General features: G+C 34.5%; 1 long non-coding RNA gene across 6 annotated transcripts in view; it reads left to right on the forward strand.

Moving 5' to 3' along the window:
* The window catches only part of LOC109493053, a 151646-nt gene extending 131136 nt beyond the window's left edge, over positions 1–20510 (forward strand). For all 6 annotated transcript variants that reach the window (XR_006588215.1, XR_006588214.1, XR_006588217.1 and 3 more), the window contains 4 exons: positions 8810–8904; positions 9164–9186; positions 9844–9896; positions 18783–20510. This is a non-coding gene — a long non-coding RNA (uncharacterized LOC109493053). The remainder of the gene's footprint in view (positions 1–8809; positions 8905–9163; positions 9187–9843; positions 9897–18782) is intronic.
* The last annotated feature ends 245 nt before the right edge of the window (positions 20511–20755 follow it).

A 20755-nucleotide genomic window follows, 5' to 3' on the forward strand; every position in this document is an offset into this window, starting at 1 on the left:
TCCGGTAGTGGTAGTGCTGTGAATGTTCTTTTTAATTGTGTGTGTTCTTTGTATGTGAGAACATGAACATATGTGAGTACATTTGTGTCCCTGTGTTCCTACGTATATGCATGACCTGAACATGACATTTTCTTTTATTAATGTCTATGCATTTTTGAGAGAGAGAGAGAGAGAGAGAGAGAGAGAGAGAGAGAGAGAGAGACTGAGCATGAGCGGGGGAGGGGTTGAGAGAGAGAGGGAGAAACAGAATCCAAGTCAGGCTCTAGGCTCTGAGCTGTCAGCACAGACCCCAAGGCAGGCTCCAACCCACAAACTAAGAGATCAGGACCTGAGCTGAAGTTGAATTGTTAACCAACTGAGCCACCCAGAACCCCCTGCATATGTTTTGCATGCCTGTCTGTATGTGCATAAGTGTCTGCACGTGCTTTGAATTTATAAGTATTTTCATAAATACTTGGGAAATTATATTAAAAATACTATTTTTAATTGGAATGCCCAAGCATTTCTATTGAAAATGTTATAGGGCATTCAGAAATAAACCTAACATAGACAAATATCGAGTCTGGTTTTAAATTAAGCCAAGAAGACTGCAATGTAACTTCTTAACACTTTTTAAATGACACAAAAGATATTCCTCCTTCTAACAGGCACCAATATAAAATAAAGCCTCAAATATGCCATTTTGAAGATTATTTTTAATGAAAAAAAAACCTCCCTGATGAAATCATGTTAGGTTTAATGATATCGTATTGGAAAATACAATAAACAATGGTGTTCTGGAGTAAGTAGGTTGTTCAAAACGACTTGGCTTCTTAAATGACATTACAAATTAACGCTAATTGACACAAAATGACACTGCATAATAATTAAATATAGTCATAATTTGACTGGTATTTAACCTCAAGAATAGTGTTTTGTGGGAAATCTGAATACACTTTATAAAATAATTTTAAAATGGAAGCTGAAATACAGAGCGTGACGAAAAAAAGTGCAAAATAATAAGGACACAGTTGACCAATTTGGATTGCTACTTAAAATCCTCATCCTCCCTTCTCTTTTTCCAGCACACACTGAAAGAGCAGTCTGCCAGAGTCTAATGCAGAGTCATTTTCATCTGCTCATTTTCTATTGCCAATTATCCTTAATTATTGAAAACTTTTTTTCAGTGTGTAATGGATGCTGAAATGTTAGTATGCTCATTAAACTGAAACTCTAGATAGAGCAATAGATTCTGATAAGCACTGGTTTGTTATAGTTCTGAATTTTCAAGTATTCCTTACTCTATTAACTTTGAATTCATATTCCACAAAACATTTACTCAGAATTAATAACTATTATTTTTTAAAAGCCAAAGAGCCCTCACAAAATGACTTAAATGATAAAAATGTAAGAAAATTTAAATTGGCTTCCATGAAGGACATCAAACCAAATTTGCCCTCATCTGAGCAGCAGACCTTTAGAAGGAAGCAAAATGCTTTACACGTTGCCACTAACTCCTTTGATACTACTTCCTTACTACATAAGTATGCCCTGTCCACATTTCAGTAAATTGGCATCAGCTGATAAAATGATAAATCCATACACAAAGTATCCTGAAGGTTAAAGATTATATTGTAGATGTGAATATATGTGTTTGACTCCATTATACTCAAAATCCAACTCAATATTTCAGCACTTCCTTTTCTGTAGGGCTTCGGGTTAATATTAGCCTGAATATTGTGCATTAGATTTGGAAGGACAAGTGCATATGTATCTCTATGGTAACGGGCAATAATTTCTTTGGCAAGCCCTCCACAACATCAAGGTAGAAAGTAACAGAAGCCAATTCTATTATGCCTTGCATGTTCCAGTTGCCCCCCTGGGTTCCAGGTTATCTTTGCTTTGCACATTCAACTTTCCTTCTCAACTGCCAACCCAATTGACTTCCAGTGACCTTAGGTTCCATACTAGATACAGAAACACCAGCTTACAGAAGGTGCTCCATCATTTCCTACAATTGTGGAAAGTCTGAGGCCTATAGAAAATCTTTATATTAAACACTAATAGTGGTTTGGCTTTTTTCTTATCAACGTTTCGCTGTCACCCGCCATGCACTCTTTCTCTGTAAGCTATTGGAAGATACGTCCTACAATGAGACAGTAAATGTGAGGAAGATGTGAACTCCCTAAAATGGGGATCCAGTGATTTAAAAAAAAGTCCATAATGTGGATAAGGTGAAATCCCAAAAGAACAGCCCTCCAGAAAATCCAGATAGCAAATAGTAAAGACTTGAATATAAGAGCAAAGAACTATAATAGAAATACCTCCATTATAAAAGAGTTAGATATATGATCTTGTGTAGTTAAACACATTTAAGGATGAAATTTTCTGTACTGGAAGAAGATTTAAGATCAATTAGTAGTAAGTACATTTAGACAATTCAAGAAAAATGAACAATAATTAATTCATGTACTTCCCACTTGCAAAATACATTCCATCTTGAGATCTTCAAAGTCTTAACTCATTCCACTATCAACTAAGTTAAAAAGAAACATACCTAAGTATAGTTACCACAAAACTAAAAGATCCCCAATCCCATATAATAAATCATATTAAGTCAGGTACGGGTGAGACTCTAGATATGCTTATTCCTGAGGCAAAATTTCACTCTATTTGTGTACCTGTGAAACCTTAAAAGAAAAAAAAAAAGCCTCCAAAATACCATGGTAGGACAACATAGAATAAACACTCTCATTTTATAGGGGAGAAAATGAAAGCAATGAAGGAGTCATTCATCTAAAGCAAGTTTGCAGCCCATTAAGCAAATTTCTCTTAGATTTCCAGACCTGAGAATAATCCTGGGCAGTTTCTTCCTTCTCCGGGCCTGCTGAGGTGGCAGCTCTATCCTCTTGCACACCAGGCAGTGCAGGCCTGTGCATTCATCACTGTACTTTGCAAGTAAGTTGCCTTCATTTTGTCTCATTTTAGTCCTTTTCAGTCCAGGCTGGAGTGCTTTTGCAGGTATAAAATTCTCAAAAAACTTGTCAGTCTCCCCTGCAACTCATGGTGGTCCAAGCCCTCAGACAAGAGTCCTCTGCATACTTTTCCTGAATAACTGCATCACTATTTCTGGCTTCTGCTGAGGAGGGTGAATGGATCCAGAAGCCACAAACCTGATCTCTTTAGCAAAGGTTTGTCCAGATACAATCCTGCCCTGTTTCCAGACAGTGCTATCTAAATAGGCTAAGAATTTTCCAAATCAACAAAGGGTGGTTTCTTTTGCTTAACAATTCCTTCCTTGGGTGCCTGGGTGGCTCAGGCAGTTAAGCATCCGACTTCACCTCAAGACATGATCTCTCGATTCATAGGTTCAGGCCTGCGTCAGGCTCTGTGCTGACAGCTCAGAGCTTGTAGCCTGCTTCAGATTCTGTGTCTCCCTCTCTCTGCCCCTCCTGGCTCACACTCTGTCTCTCTCCTTCAAGAATAAATAAACATTAAAAAAATAAAGAATTTCTTCCTTAATTTATCTTTTTCCTCTCACATTTTACTATAAACAGTAAGGAGAAACAAGATTGCACCTTCCATACTTGGCTTAGAAATTTCCTCCACTAAATATCCAAGTGCATTGCATATAAACTCTGCCTTTCAGCTATCACAAGAAGCCAATTCAGCCAAATTCTCTGCACTTTACGAGGATCACCTTTCCTCTAGTCGTTAACAGATTCCTCAATATTTTGAGACTTCACTAGAAGTATCTTTAATATTCATTATTTATAGCAGCACCCACTTCATATTCTCTAAGACAATAAAACCTTTCTCTACTGCTCTTCTTTGCTGTTTTTGAGCCTTTGCCAGAATTGCCTGTATAGTCCACACTTCTACCAACAGTTTGTTCAAGACAATCTAGACTTTTCCTGTTAAATGCCTCAAAATTCTTCCACCCATTACTCTTACTCAATTTCAAGCTACTTCTATATTTTCAGGCATTTCTTAAAGCAATACCTCACCTTCTGGTACCAAATTCTACATTAGGTTCAGAGATCTATCTTAACAAACTACCACAATCTGGACGGCTTAAAAAAAAACATAAATTTAATTATCTCACAGTCTGAAAGCTTGATGTCTGAAACCTCTGTCAATAAGACCATGTTCCTTTTAGAATCTGTAGGGTAGAATCCTTCCTTGACATTACCTAGCTTCTGGTGGAGATCACCAATAACTGATATTACTTGATTTATAGATGCATCATTCCAGTCACTGCCTCTTCCATCAATGGAAACTCCTGTATGTCTCTGTGTTCAAATTTTCCCCTTATAAAAACACCGGTCATATTGAATTAGGGCCTACCCTAACTAACTCATTTTAACTTGATTCTATCTTCAAAGACCCTCTTTCCAAATAAAATAACTTACTGCAGGTTAGGACTTCAACATATCTTAAAAAAATCTGAAATTCAACCCATAACAATGTTATAATAAACAAACAACAGGGGCGCCTGGGTGGCTCAGTAGGTTGGGCCACCGATTTCAGCTCAGGTCACGATCTCTCAGTCCTTGAGTTCGAGCCCCGCGTCGGGCTCTGGGCTGATGGCTAAGAGCCTGGAACCTGCTTCCGATTCTGTGTCTCCCTCTCTCTCTGCCCCTCCCCTGTTCATCTCTGTCTCTCTCTGTCTCAAAAATAAATAAACGTTAAAAACAAACAAACAAAAAAAAAAACAAACTACAAAACAGAGCAAATTTAACTTAAATTAAGATACACCTAGATTCTAGTGTGTTTGTTTCCACTATTTTTCTTCATCTTGGTTTACATTCCGTATCGTGTAATATGCAGTGGTAGAGTACATGCTAATAACCTCTATTTTATCATCTTATAACAAAAGTGCCTTAAAGCTAAATATCTGTCTGTAGGAACATATCATAACAAGGATAGTAACAATAAACCCAACAGGATTCCAGGTATATGACATATTTTGACCTAATCATATGACTTCCCCCCAACATATATAACATTTTTATTTTTGTTCTTTTGTTACCAAAATGAAATCTTCCGTAAATGAAATCTACAATCATCCCTCTAATGTGAACAAAACACAGGTATTTCCTCTTGGGAGGTGGTGGGCATTCTGCAAATCAACCTAGACTATGGACAGTACGTCAGTCTAAAAACGCACTTTAAGTCAAACATATAGAATAAATTTATTTATTTGGTTATTCTTTGATTTTGCAGGAACTTTAAAGCAGTCAATGAATAACACCAATGACTGATATATTTGTCTTATTAACAAAATCAGAGAAAATAAAATGTAGTGGGTTTTTTTTTGCTTGTTTTTGTTTTGTAGGTTGAACCTGGGAAGGTAGAAATCCATTTCCCTCTCTTAAACAACATTAGATTTTAAACTTTTTGTAATTGAATTTACAAATTCTCCTACAATTCATGAAGCTCACTTTCAGAGATGGACAAGTGTTGTCTTTCCACTTTTACTTTTTTACTCTCCATCTTTATCTTGCTCCTTTCCTTCTTCTCATGCAATTTACTTGCATCTCCACCGTGTATTTTCAGACACTGCTCAGCCTTGTGTCCTGCTAAGCTAAAACTTTATCCCAAGTTTATCCCCGCCTGCATTTCCAATACCCAACAAGATCAAATTTCACAGTATTTCATCTGCCAGCCTTTTTATGATGCTGAAATTTTAATGTTTAAGCCTCTCCCAAAAGGCAGATTTATCAGTAATAATTTCCTTTCCACCTTCAGACTTTTTTTTTGCCTTCATTTTGAGGAAACACACAAAGACTTGATGAATTAAATCAGTTACTCAATACACTTTACCTCAGTAATTACTACCTGCTAGTCACTAACCTAAGTGATAGAAATGTCAAAAATTAATTTTTGGTTTTGTGCCATAAATGCTAACAAATACATTGAAATGAATACCTCTTTATGTCTAGTATTGCGCATTTTATTCTCTTCTTTTTCAAAATTATTTTTTCTTAATTATTTCTTGTACTGGAATGTAATTAAGCCATGCACATGCTTTTCTAATACAAACTGATATAATACTTCCTTTCTATTAATGAGGCAAAGTTATTCTGACTTTAAAGGATTTATAAATGAAAGTATGATATGATAAATTTCAATTGGAACATTTTAGCAAAATATGAACCAAATAAAGCAATTTTTAGTGCTTTAGCAATTTTTATTTAATATCTAACTGGAAAATATGAAACTCCTTCTGCTCTTAAACAGCATAAAGGGTTATTTGAGAAGACAGATGTCCCAAGAGAGACTGTTCTTAGAGTAATTTTAGCCTCATTTTGAAAAGATTAGAAAACCACGTTCTCTCCTCATGGTATTTAAATATCAGGTTTTTACATTCAAAAGGTTCTGATAGTGTGAAATAAAACATTCAGAATTTCAATTTCTTTTTTTTTAGAAGAGTGTTCTATTAATCCTTGTGACTTGACTAGCAATAAAAATTCAATATTTTTCAACCTCAAAACCCCAAAGTGTTTTAAGTACTTTAAATTTAATCTCCATTTAAATTCTTCCCAGTTTCAGGTCATTTTGGTATGACATAATGAGACTGTGTCACAAAGTTGTCCCTGATAATCAAGAGTAACTGAAAATCTTAATATCCGAATGGCAGATAGCTGACAGTTTTTGATAAAATGGCTAGAGGATGGTGGTTAAATTTTTTAGTAATCATAAATCCAAACTTGTATTCAAAATTACATCTCTAATTTGTTTTTATAATTTGTTGAAAGACTTTAGAAAAATCCTTTAACTGTTTTTAGATAGGCTATTTATTGATAATGTCTACATATTCCCAAATAAATAACTGAAAAAAAATAAAGTATATCCCCTCTCCATAGCTTGATGTGATGATGTTAGAAATTGATGTTAGAGTTATATTTCCACATTTTTGAGATATACATAAAATTAATATTAAATCTGATTCATTTTGAATACTTGATATATGTTCATTAAAATACAGGAATTCCTTTTTTTAAAAGGAATTCCTTTTTTTAGTCTCCTATAGTAATATTGTTTTATAGCTAGTTCAATGAAAGAGTTTTTCTATTTCCATAATTTCCATATTCAAGCTGTCATATTTGACCTTGTATCTATTGTTTTCAACTCTCTTAATGTTAGTACTCAATTTGAATGTAAATTTATTGATCATCTCAAATCTTAGATTTGAACTCTTTGGCCATTTTTATTCAAAACAGTTTATTAAACACTCTGAAGCCAGCAATTTGCTTATTTCTTAGGGAATACAAAATATATGGAAATATTACAACTGGCTTAAGTATTTACATTTTGCTTATAAAATCAGTTTTTGCTTGATATATGGCATCAGGAATAAACATGATAGATTATTTAATTATATTATAGGTCAACATGCAATTGGCACTTGAAGATTTGAAAATTTTAGATTAGTCAATTAGCAAGAAAAACTACACTTGTAAATGTTGGTTTCTTAGTTTTATTAAAGAAAATAATACATTTCAAAATGAGAACTGAAGGGGAGAGGGTAGTGGAAAATTAACAGAAAACCTTTCTCTGTGGGGCATGATTTTAAAGAATGGTAGAGTAAAGGTTAATGATGAATCAATTGTACTCTAGCGACAGCCCAAGTTATGAGGAACTTTGAATAACCAAATGAATTACTTGGACTTGGTCTACTTTATGACAGGCAGAAAATGCCATTATCTGTCATTTGTTCATCTGATTTTGTTCTTATTTACATAAAAATATGTAAATGTTTAATGTATTTTTTAACCAAAACTCATGGAAATAATAAATGACTTGGTAAAATCAATGCAAAATATGATAAATGCATGACAGATATTAAGACTAAAGCAATACTTGACAGCACAGGCCAGGAAACAGCAAACTTTTTCTATGTAGGGTCAAAAAATAAATATTTTAGCCTTGATGAGTCATTCTCTGTCTCTGCTATTCAACTCTGCCATTGTAGAATGAATGCAGCCTCAGGCAACGTGTAAATGAATCAGCATTGCTATACTCTAATAAAATTTAATTAAAAAACAGTAACAACACTAACAAAAAACAGGTGGCAGGCAGGATTAGGCCTGTGGACCAGTTTGCAAATCTCTGTGTGTTGTAGGCAAAAAGATCATGCATTTTTTGAATGCCAATGTTCATTAAACACAGTAAGACCAAGAGCTACTCCAGAAAATTGTTACTTTAAGAAAGATTTAGTAGTTCTTACAGATTGTAGTGGCAATTTCTCAAATTCCAAACATTTAAATTGAATGTGGCTGAAAATTTACCCATTAAACAATGATTAGATTAGAAGACGGGTTCTGGTCAAGAAATGGGAGTTTACTTAGAAAAAGATTTAGTCTTTCTCTTAATTAGATAAGAAGGTGCTGGTGGGCTGTTTTCCATGTCAGCCTGCTGAGATGTCATTCTAGTTAAATGAATCGAGTATCCTGTGATTGAAAACCTATCTGGTGATAAAACAACATATCCCTTAAAGTTAATGAACACTCTTTCAATGTAAGAATGTGGAAAAATATTAAGTAAAAATATAAAAATTTCAATGAAGCACAACTCCATTCAGTAAAATGTTTTAAACACAAGTTCAAAATTCAACTCAAAAGAGTGACATGAATCATTGCTAAAATTATGGTCAGTAAATCATCCCAAAGCCCAGTGCCTCAAATCAATAAGTATTCATTTAGTTCACAAATCTGAAGTTCGACAACTTAGTCTGGGTTTATCACTACTGTGTCTGATGGTCACCTACAGATTGGCCTTGTATGGGTGGATTTGTCTCTCCCATTTACTTCATTATTTTTAACAGAGCATCATAAGAATATGCTCCAGGTGAAGGCAGAGGAACACAAAAGCAAGTGGAAAGGCAATGTTATACGACAAATAAGATGGCTACAGAAAAAGGTAAGGAATTAAGCCCTTTGATACAAATAAATGGTTTAGCCATTAGTATATTTCAGTAGGTCCGTGCAGATTTTGCAATTTCTGCAAACATTACTGTCAGTTACGTTGATTAGCTTCAAATTCTGGGAGTCAATCTCTGAAATAAGACTAAAATAATAATTTTCCAGCCTGGACTTCAGGCATAATGTAAGAATAAATTTAAAGTAATGTAACAATTTTAGATGGAAGTGATAATTAAAAGTGTTTTTTTTTTTTTTAGAAATAAAGGACATGCATTTCAAGGTAAAGCATTTAATTTGATATTTTAGACCAAACTTGCATTTTTCACATAGAGTAAGAATACTTTGGAGATCCAACTGTGTCAATCTTTGTTCTGGTACTTTTAATTCACCTACTAAGTATTTCTTATTAAAAAGTTTTGCATGTATCACCAGTTCCTTGGTAGCTTTCTGGTTGAAAATGAACATGTTAATGATGTGTTTTAAAATATATTATGTTAATTGTCATATCACGTAGAGAAAAATCTATGATTTCTTTTTTTTTTTAAGTGAGAAAGGATTACAATTTAATTTTGTCTTCTGTTCATCATTATCCTGGTCTAAGGTTCATCGTTAATGTTAAAGAAAGTAGGAAACTTGTGGTATGTTTGAATGCTGTTAGGAAAATCAACACAGTGTGCCATATGCATTCACATTTGTATTTGATCCTCTATGTGACAGCTAGAACAATCTGGTTTGTCTGTAAAGTTAGCACATATAATTAAAGCGCATGTGGGATAAATTTTCATAATGCTGCATGGGGCTTCAGCCTTGCATCTGTCATTAAAGTCATTAGAAGCAGAATTGCTAACGCCTTTTGTTACTCTCTGACATTTTATTCCATGTGAAGCATAAAAAAAGAAGCAACACACTGTTACTATTTTCTTTTTCAATTAAATAGTTTGTATGCGGGTTACATTTGAGCCTTGAAGATGACAGATCCTATTCTTACAGGTAACAGCATTCCAATTTGACTCATTATATACAAATACGCACATATACACTCTGCAGATTCAAAATTATATGTCTTCAAAAATAAACCTCTTTTATGTAAATGTCCAATTTATAGATATTCATTCAAGAATTCCAAACAACTTCCGATGCTTCCCCTAGAATCAGAAGCACTTAACATTTGAATTCAAATTATGCTCTTTGTATACTTTGTTTTTAAAATGTCTGTGTAGATTGAATTTTAAAGGAGTAATAGAATATTTAACAATAAAACTGCTTTTCCCATTTTAATGTTGATAGTAATTGAGCATGGTACATTCTTTGCAGGGTCTAAATTACATCCTGAAAATACATGAGTTATTTTGGCTTAGTAGGGTACCAGTTATTTCATTAACCTTATGTTTTATTACATTATTTAGAATCTGACAGAGCTGCACTCCAGTCTCTATCTACATGACCTTAACTATTTGAGGCTTCAGTTTGCTCATTGGTGAAACGGCAACCTCATTGGTTAGTCATAAGAATTAAAGGAAAGAATACAGAAGCACTTCACCTTACGTTTATCACAGAACTAGGACTCAATGCATAGTGATTAATATTAATATTTTTGTCTATTATAATTTGGTATTATTATCATATGTTAATGCTAAAATCCATATAACCCCTGATCCCCTGAAATGTGAAGGACCTTACTGATATTGTGACAAAACAGGACAAAAGTGGGAACTGTCAGAGAGGCGTCTTCCCAGATTATACTACAACTGGTTTCATGTGACTTAAACCACACTAGTAATTAAGTAAGTTTAGGGAATTTGCAAAAAAATTGATGCTGTGTAATAATACAATGTTTTAGCAGAATTTAAGATGTGAAGACCTTTTCTAAGTGGCTTAATTTGTCCATACAAAGAATAATAGAAAAACTGTTACATTTCTGAATAAACTGTGGATAATTATAACAAGGCAAGAACAATTTAGTGAGAGCAAGTAATCCATTAATTAGGACCGAAAAGCTGAATAAAATCTTAAGTGTCTGATTTAAAACTCCTCTACAATGTCCCCTCCTATAATCTGCCTCTTAAATACTTTTACAGCTTCATCTTTGGCTGTCTCCATTCACTTTGCAAATAATTCAGTTGCTATTCTGCTTGTATATACTAATTTATCTTTCTAAAATGACTACTTTTTTTATTTTCTACCTGGCAAACATAAGGTAATTCTTGAAGACTAAGTTCAAATCCCATCCATTCTTTAAGGTTTTTCTGAGATCAAGAACATATCAAGAAATAGTAACCACTCTTTCCTTATGTCTCCCATTGTTCCCTAAATACAGGACTGCCAACTGTGAAATTTTACCACATATACTCATTTATAAATCTGTCTCCACCTTGAATTTAGGTTCTTCAGTATAAGGGTTTTGTCATCATTTGTATGTTAACTTCAATGTGGAAAAAGATGCTCACTGACTAATGATGATTTGCCAATTAATGTCTCTCTAATTTCATGACTAAAGGCTGATTCAGTTGCAGTAGTCTTAAGAGTTTCCAGGAACAGAGTCAATTTACTATAACTTGACTACATTGTTTAGGTTGAGAATGTTCAACAAGGTAGAGATCATGGATACAAATAAAGCAGTGCATTATAAAGATAATATGTACAGTTTGGACTGTCATGTAGCAGTGCTGCTCTAAGGAGTAGAGATAAGGGGTAAACCATGTTTAATGGTTTGATTTAATTGACTTATACACTGGAAAATTCACTTGTCTCAATGAGATCAGAGAGGTCAGATCCCTAGACTGTTCTGCAGGCAAATGGCTAACATTTAATTTATATCAACCAATAATTAGCATACACTCCATAGCAAGCAACTTAAGCTGATTACAGACTTTCCTTCTTGAGGACAGAGTTCCATATAAAAATATACCATAGGGAAAAGGGGTCATAGAAATCATCTACCACCTTCAACCTTTCTTTTTCTTTTTTCTTAAATCAGTTTATTGATGAGTTGACATATAATCGATTCCATATACTTAGAGTCTTCAATTCAGTAAGTTTTAATAACTGCATACACCTATGAAGCCATCACCATGATAAAAATAATAAACATTTCCACTACCTCCAAAAGCTTCAATATACCCTAATGTAATCCTGTCCCACTACCACTCATTTTCCTCATTGATTTTTTTTGTCACTATTCATTTGCATGTTCTACAGTTTTATATGAATATAATCATACTTTATGAAATAATTTTGTCAGGCTTCTTTCACTCAGCAAAACTATTAAGAGAGTCATCCATATTTTGGTGTGATGTTGTTCTTGTCATGCATTTTACTTTTAAACATGCACTACATTGTGTTTTCTGTTTAAATAATCAAATATCTTTCAAGAGATTTAAAGAACAAGAAAAATATGATATATTTATCAATGTAGTTAAGTTTTGGGATCTACATTTTGTAGAGTCCTATCTTATGCCATTTTTATTCTGTCTAAAGAAGTCCTTTTAACATTTCTTATAGCGTGGGACTTGGACTTCTGGTGAAGAATTCTTTCAAAGCTTGTGTATCTGAAAAAAAAGGGGGTTTGTCCCATATATTTAAAATACATGCTAGCCGGGTATAGAATTCTAAATTCACATCTTCTTATCCATCAGAATTTTTCTGCCAGAACTTTCAGACAGAACTTCTGTCTCCTTTGTTGTATTGTTTCTGATAAGAAATACACTAGAATCCTGAAGTTTCCTAACATTTTTCTCCCTGTTGCTACTTTTAAGACTTTTTTCTTCATTATTCATTTGGACTTGTGTTTTTCTTAATCTTCCTTGTGGTTGGAATTCATTGAACTTTTTGCATTGGTTTCTACCAAATTCAAAAGGTTTTCAGACGTTATTTCTTAAATATGCTTTTGTTCTCTCCCTCTGGGGACTCAAATTATACATACATTAGGTTGTTTAAAGTTGTCACAAAGTTCATTTATGACTTTTAAATTATTGGTTCTTTTTTTTTCTGTGTGTTTCATGTTTGTTATCTTCAAATTCATTAATCTTTCTTTCATACTGAAACATTAGCAATTATCTTGTTGAGCATGTTTTACATTTAAAATTTTTTAATGTTTATTTATTTTTGAGACAGAGAGAGAGACAGATTGCAAGCAAAGGAGGGGCAGAGGGAGAGAGAGAGAGAGAGAGAGAGAGAGAGAGAGAGAGAGAGGGAGACCCAGAATCCGAAACATGCTCCAGGCTCTGCGATGTCAGCACAGAGCCCAACGCAGGGCTCGAACTCATGAGAGCGTGTTTTACATTTTAGATACTATAATTTTCAACTCTACAAATTTGAATGGATCACTTTTAAAGCTTCTATATTTCTGTATAACTAACGGGACAACAGGAACACGGTTTGGATAAGTGTTTTTAAAGGCCTTGTCTGCTAATTCTAGCATCTATGTCACTTCTTGGTTGGCTTTAGCTGGTTGCTATTTCTTCTCTTATGGGTCATAGTCTTCTGCCTCTTATCATCCTTACTGATTTTTGACTAAGTACTAGACATTGTGAATTTCACATTGTTGTGTGCTGGATATTTTTATATTCATAAATATTCATGAGATTTATTCTGGGATGCAGCTAAATTACTTAGAAACAATTTGATCCATTTGTATCTCTGTGATTAAGATCTGTTAGGTAGGACCAGAAGAGCATTTAATACAGGGTTTATTATTCCCCACTACTGAGGGAAGGCCCTTCTGAGTACTCTACCCAACACCCTGTTAATATTGATACTTTCCAGACTGAGGACAGGCTTGGAACCGACACATCACAGATATGTATTACCCAGCTTTAGGTAATTTCCTCATGTGCATGGGATTGAAAATACTCAGATGAATATTCAAGGAGACCCTGTTAGATTTGTAGTTCTCTATGCAGCTCTCGTTTTTAGTTTTCTATCCTACAAACTTAAGCTGGCTTCGTTGCCCCAGATTTTCAGTTCTGTTTTATGAACTCAGGCATCTGCCTGGATCTAGAGGAATTCCCTATTATGATGCGATAGCCTGGAAACACTCTCAAGGCAGTAAACTGGAGCACTCATAAGGCTGACCTTATTTCTCAGGAATTATTGATTGCCCCTCATTGCCTGATGCCCAGTGTCTTGAAAACATTGTTTCAAATATTGTGTGTGTGAGTGCAGATATGTGTGTATTTTAAGTGTGTAGGGATGGATAAATCTAGTTCCTGTTACTACCTTGGCAGGAAGAAGAAGACCAATCACAACCATTAAACCAGCTCATTACATGTATATTCAAAGTTTGGTAAAGCCAGCTGCAGACACATCAGTTCTGTTGTCAGTAATCACTCAAATAGAATCGGTTTCATGCAAACCTTGACTTTACCTCTGATTTCTTACTTTAGTACTTACTTTTAGAATGACTAATTTTCTTTTTTCTGTCTTGGTAATCTAGATACTCTTAAACTTTATTTAAAATAATTTTTCCAGCAATTTCTGCTCCTGTCTACCTCAGATAGTTTACCCCAGAGGAGTACACAATGTTCTGCTCATATAGCACCCTCTTGATCTTCCTGAGAAATGTTAGCATATATGCATTCCAATATTCTCACTTTACACACAAAGAGAGAGAGAAGTGGGGAGAAAAAGAGAGACAGAGAGGAGAGAACGAGAGAGGGGAGAGAGAGAAGAAAGGAGAGACAGACAAATCAAAAACAACCATCCAGAACAAATGGTTGGCTCCATCTACCCTACAAAGACATTTTAGTTTTAAGAAATAATTGTTTTTCTTTGTCTTGTTGCTGCTTATCTTTAATTACATCATGCTCAGTTTCCATTTGATGAGATGCAGCTCAAAGATTTTGATTCTCTTGTTAAATGGTTGGCTCACAATATCCAAAGTGACAGAATTTGCCATGATATATTAAAGGGAGAAAGTTTAAGCATTCAAAGACAGAAGAACGCTCCTCATAAATTGCTCAGTTCTTAGGTCCTTAATCATTCACAAATTAGAATTTGAGAGAAGAATAAAATGACAGTATGTTACTTCTGAGTAGGGATCTTAAGGCATCTAAAAATTTCAGGCTCTTAGTATTACTGTTGCTTTTTGGATTAGAGCCATCCCTACATCAAAATTCAAAAGAGATGGTATATTAGGGGAAATCAATGTTTATTAAAAACCTACTATGCCTTACCATACTCCTTACTATACATTCTACATTGTTTGCACAGATTTTTATTTCCACATGAATCTTAATAACCAGTTAGTAGTTCTTACATTTTACTGATGAGGTTTAGAATTATTATGTATTCAACAAATATTTATTGACTACTTATCAAATTCAAGGCACTGTGTTAGACTTTAGAAAATGAAGATCACCTAAAATAAATGCATGGTGTATAAATAATTCCTGAATTTGAACCCATAATAAATGTGGGTAATGGAGCCTGTCACAACTGCTTACCTCTGCAATTGTAATATGAAAGCAGCCAGCGATAATATATAAACAAATGAGTGTGACCATTTTTTCCAATAAAACTTTATTTAAAACAAAAATACGCAGTGGACTTCCTTGAGTCACTTTTTGCTGAGCCCTGTACTTGACAGAACTGCAACATGGCAGGTTTCAAATGAATATAAAGGAACAAGGTAAATCACAATTGCATGACACCATCCCCACTAAGAATAGTCTAAGTAACTAAATGTTTTGTTTCGTTTTTTTGCAGAGTTTAAAAGAGCTTGTGAACAGTAAAACCTTTCTCTCATAAAATGTTATGTTTCCTCTGAATTTCAATGTAAAATCATTTATTTTTATATAGTTATTATAGGTAAGATAGAGATGATATAGATGTAGATAGATAACATATTTCTTAGTAAAGAACCGAGTTCAGAGATTATGAGGAAAAATAATTATAAAGTTCAAGGAAAGCTGTCAGAAACAGATAAAGTTAAAAAAATACTATATTTGAGAACTCTGTTTAAGGTCCACTCCACTCATTACTATTCATTATAGCTCCTCATTGCTGTATCTGGCCTCAGCCTGACTTTTCATTTCTGTATGTGTTTCAAAATTCCAAAAAATGATGTCAGAAAAATGTTCAGCTCATGAATAGTTTCCATTTTCTTAAATCACTTCTAAATAAAAGTCTATTTCCCAGAACTTACACACACACACACACACACACACACACACACACACACACACACACAGAGATACACACACACAAACACACACACACACACACTTTAACCTCACTACTGTTGGTAGATGAAAGTGCTTATTAACATAGTAAAAATTATTTCAAGTCCAATCTCATGGTCAAAACTTTATAGAAATGTCAAACTATGTATTCGCTCTTCCTCAAGGTTGTGGTGCTGTTATTTGTCCAACATTTCTTCTCTTTTTCTATAAGCCTTAATGAGGCACTAAACAAAATGCTAGGGTACTGGCACAGTTCCACAGACTATTTAATTCTAGTTAGAAGATTTAAGTTTAATTGGCAGAACAAATGTATATTAGAAAATAAAAAGTTGAAAAGAACCTAAATGTTGAAAAATTGTCTAGGAGTGTATAAAATATTACTTGCCAGTTAAAATTCATAGATAATGATGTTGAAACAGGTTCTGGAAGCAAATCTGTTAATAATAAATAAAAAATGGCATATTCAAATTATGAACAAATATGAACTAGCTAACTACATCTGGTATGTAGGCTTAGAAGGGATAGTACTGATAAATAGGCATACTCATGATACTAGGTAACTCCTACTAAATATGTATGTAGGTATATATGTTGTTTATTTATTATTCTTAATGTTTATTTATTTTTGACAGACAGACAGAGAGAGAGAGCACGAGCTGGGGAGGGGCAGATAGAGAGGGAGACAGATGATCGGAAGCAGGTTCCAAGCTGTCAGCACAGAGCCCTATTCAGGGCTTGAACTCAAAACCTGAGATCATGACCTGAGAGAAATCAAGAGTTAGCTGCTTAACTGAGCTGCCCAGGTGCCTCTTAAATATGTATTTAATAAATGGATGTTTTCATGAAATTATGAACAAAAGCACTTACGCAGAACACAGGGGTATCAGAGAAACTCCTCAGCTAGAAGGTGAACCCATGTAAGAAGCTATATTTGTTTTCTATTGTCTTCAATGAATTATCACAAATTTAGTAGATCAAATTAAACCAATTTCATTTTCTTACAGTTCTCTAGTATAAAAGTCTGACATAGGTCTCACTAAACTAATCAAGGGGTCAGCACTGCTGTATTCTTTCTGGAGGCTCTAGAAGAAAATTCATCCCAATGCCCTCTTCACCTTTCAGAGGCTGCTCACATTCCTTGGCTCCTGGTCCCTTTTCTCCACTTTCAAAGCCAATAATAGTACATCTCACTGGTGCTTCCTCCATAGTTCACACTTCCCTCTGACTCTGTCACCCTTTTCCATTTCTAATGACCCTGTGATTACATTGGGCTTTTTTAGAAAAAACAGGATAATCTCTTTAAGGTCAGGTGACTGGCTACCTTAATTTCATCTGTAATTTTAATTTCCACTTGCCATAACATAACATATTTACAGGTTTCAGGAATTAGGATATAGACGTCATTGGGAGGCCAGTATTCTGAGTACCACAGCAGAGAAGAGAGTTCTAAAGGGGCAGGATGAGGAGTAGGGTAAAGAATAAAGGTAATTTCTAAAGTAATATTGGGTTCTGCATAAGAAATAGGAGTAGAGGTGAGAGAGATGAGATTCATTTATTTATTTATTTTTTAAATTAGGAGAATCTAGAGCTCATTTTTATGTGAATAGGAATGATGTAGCAGAAAGGGAGCAATAGATAAAAGAGAAGGACATCACAAGGGTGCCTGGGTAGCTGTCAGTTAAGTGTCTGACTTTGGCTCAGGTCATGATCTCACAATTTGATTTGAGCCCCGCATCTGGCTCTGTGCTGACAGCTCAGAGCCTGGAACCTGCTTCAGGCTCTGTGTCTCCCTGTCTCTCCTTGCCCCTCCCCCACCAGTGCTCTGTCTCTCTGTCTTTCAAAAATAAATAAATGTTAAAAAAAAATTAAAAAGAAAGAAAGAAACAAAGAAAGAAAAAAGGCCACATCAGTGACACAGTCCTTGAGATTTCCAGAGTCAAATCTGGTCACAAATGGAAAAGCTCAGTTTTGAAGGAAGCAGATAAACACATTCATATTAGGAAGAGAGAGAGAGATAGGGAGGGAGAGAGAGAGAAAGAGAGAGAGAGAAAAGAAAGAGAGAGAGGGAGAAAGAGAGAAAGAGAGAAAGAGAGAGAGAGAGAAAGAAAGAAAGAAAGAAAGAAAGAAAGAAAGAAAGAAAGAAAGAAAGAAAGAAAGAAAGAAAGAGGAAGGAAGGAAGGAAGGAAGGAAGGAAGGAAGGAAGGAAGGAAGGAAGGAAGGAAGGAAAAGAAAATGAAAGAAATGAAAGAAGTAAAGAAATGAAAGAAATGAAAGGACATGCCATAGAGGTAGTATAGCATAACAATTCAGAGCATAGACTGAAACTAAGTCACTTCCCGTACTGCCAACATGACTTAGTTTCATCAGCTGTAAAATGGTTCTAAAAACATTATATATGTCATGGGTTAGTTATGGAAATTATGTATGTCAAAGCATGGTGCAGAGCAAAGTAGGCACAACATTGTGAATGATTTTTATTACTGTTTATTATAAGTAGGAAGTAAAATATACTATGTTAGTACCATTGAATAATCAGGCAATTTTGACTATTTGACTTTAGTTTCTAAAAATTTTAAGAATCCTATAACTATATTTTCTCATTATTCTCCACCATCATTTAGCTATTGAGATATAGATGCTGAATGGGTGAATAGTTTTATACAGTCTGAGTTTGTTTGTTTACTTGCATTCCCAGGTAAATGATTTGAAGTTTTCATGGAAGAGGACCATGTAAATGTTGGAAAATGTAATACAACTAGATAAGATGAAAACTGAAGATATTAATGCAACAATTGATAGTGAAGAAAACAGTAGGGTTCCAAATAGGTATTGATCAGATAAAAGAATTGGCAGTGTGAATGTATATAATCTAGAAGGGTATGATATAGTGAGAAATGAGAATAACTGTAGCAATGAAATACTGGAGTGGCACAAGTACTGTTGAGAGTATGATCGAAGGAAAAATGACTATTGGAATAGATTGTTGCAGGTGAGGAGGTAGACAATCTGAAAAAAGGAAAAGTGTTAGGCACATATGCGTATGTAGTGATATATACATGAATTATGATAAGACAAAGAATAAAATAAGTAATGCAGGTGGTAGAAGCATTAATAAATGAGGGGAAAGAATCAAAAGACAGCTACAAGGAAAGGTAGTAGCATAATTATGATGTTACAAATGTCAGGGAAATTTGGTGTTTTTGAGGAAGAAGGGAGATGAGTGCTCTAGAAGTAAGTATGGGCTTTATGGACACTGGAGGCAGACACAATTTCATCGATAAAACAGAAATGCTTCTACCAGAAAGGAAGAACAAAACTGATTCCTCAAAAGTAATCTTAGCTAACTTAAGGCTGGCTGCCTAAATACTGAGATAGATTTTTCACTTTTATTCAGATTAGACTATGAGGGCATTAGATGAGGGTCATATGAATTCCATTATAAGAAGTAGCAGCAGACCAAAAAAGAAAACTAACTTAGTAACATTCTACTCAAAGTCCCCTACTTTCTTTTTTGTGCAAACCAAGAGACTTTTAATGGTGAAATACGGCATTAAAGTAATTAAGATTACTGTTATTATTAATTGTTGTTGACTAAAATACCAGTTTCATTATATTTGTGGACCTTTAAAACCATTCTGATTGAAAACTCTATTCAAAAATAAAATTCTTTCTAAATAAGATATGTGTTTTTATAGAGTTTAGAAAAAAATGTTTTGGGATAGAATTTTTTTTAAGTTTATTTATTTATTTTGAGAGAAAGAGACAGCATGAACACAGGAGGGGCAGAGAGAGAGAAAGAGAGAGAGAGAAGAGATAAAATCCTAAGCAGGCAGTTCGAACTCATGAAGATGAACCTGGAGATCACGACCTAAGCTGAAGTCAAGAGTCAGATGCTTAACTGAGTCAACCAGGTGCCTGTGATAGAAGTTTTTAATATAATGCCCCCAAATGGCAGTTGCTTTGGTTTCTATAGAATAAAATTCCAAAACTTCAATTTAATTTGAAGAATTGAACTAAATATATCTTATGACAACAGTGTAAACCTGCCATCGTTTAAATGTTTTTAACTAACAATAAAAATTTGCTAATCTATAAAATAATGGTTATTTGAAGCCCCATGAGATAAGATTGCAAAGTAATTTAGTGAGCTAAAGTTTAAAGAAGATGAACTTCTCCTTGGAGAAATGAAACCCAAGCTGTTTCATCTTTGGTAGAGTAACACTAAGAGGTGGTTTAGAACCCCAAAGAGCTTTGAAATTACAAGGGACACCTGCCAATTTTCTACATAGGCCTCTACTATTTGCATTTTGCATATGAAACATTCAGTGGCAGGCGGGAAAATGTATCAAAACATCCTCCTGCTGTGTCTCTGGTCCTGGGGGATCTAAGGCAGCAGTAGAAGACCTGGAAAAAACTGTTCCACCTTAGCCCTTACACTAAGAATGAGGCAATAAGCTGCCTACCAGTGGAGGAGTGGCAGGGGAGTTCACACAGATCCACTGAGCTGCAAGTCACTGGGCTTGCTATAGTGTAAAGCCAGAAAGTAAGAACTCAAAGAAACTCTACAGATATTCCCCACTAAACAAGTCATTGGTAATATATCATAGTGGAGAGGCAAGGGAGATAAGAGGTTCAATACTGAAGAGAGGCACATGGACCCTGATAAAG

Source organism: Felis catus, chromosome D3 (assembly GCF_018350175.1).
Source record: "Felis catus isolate Fca126 chromosome D3, F.catus_Fca126_mat1.0, whole genome shotgun sequence".
NCBI lineage: Eukaryota > Metazoa > Chordata > Mammalia > Carnivora > Felidae > Felis > Felis catus.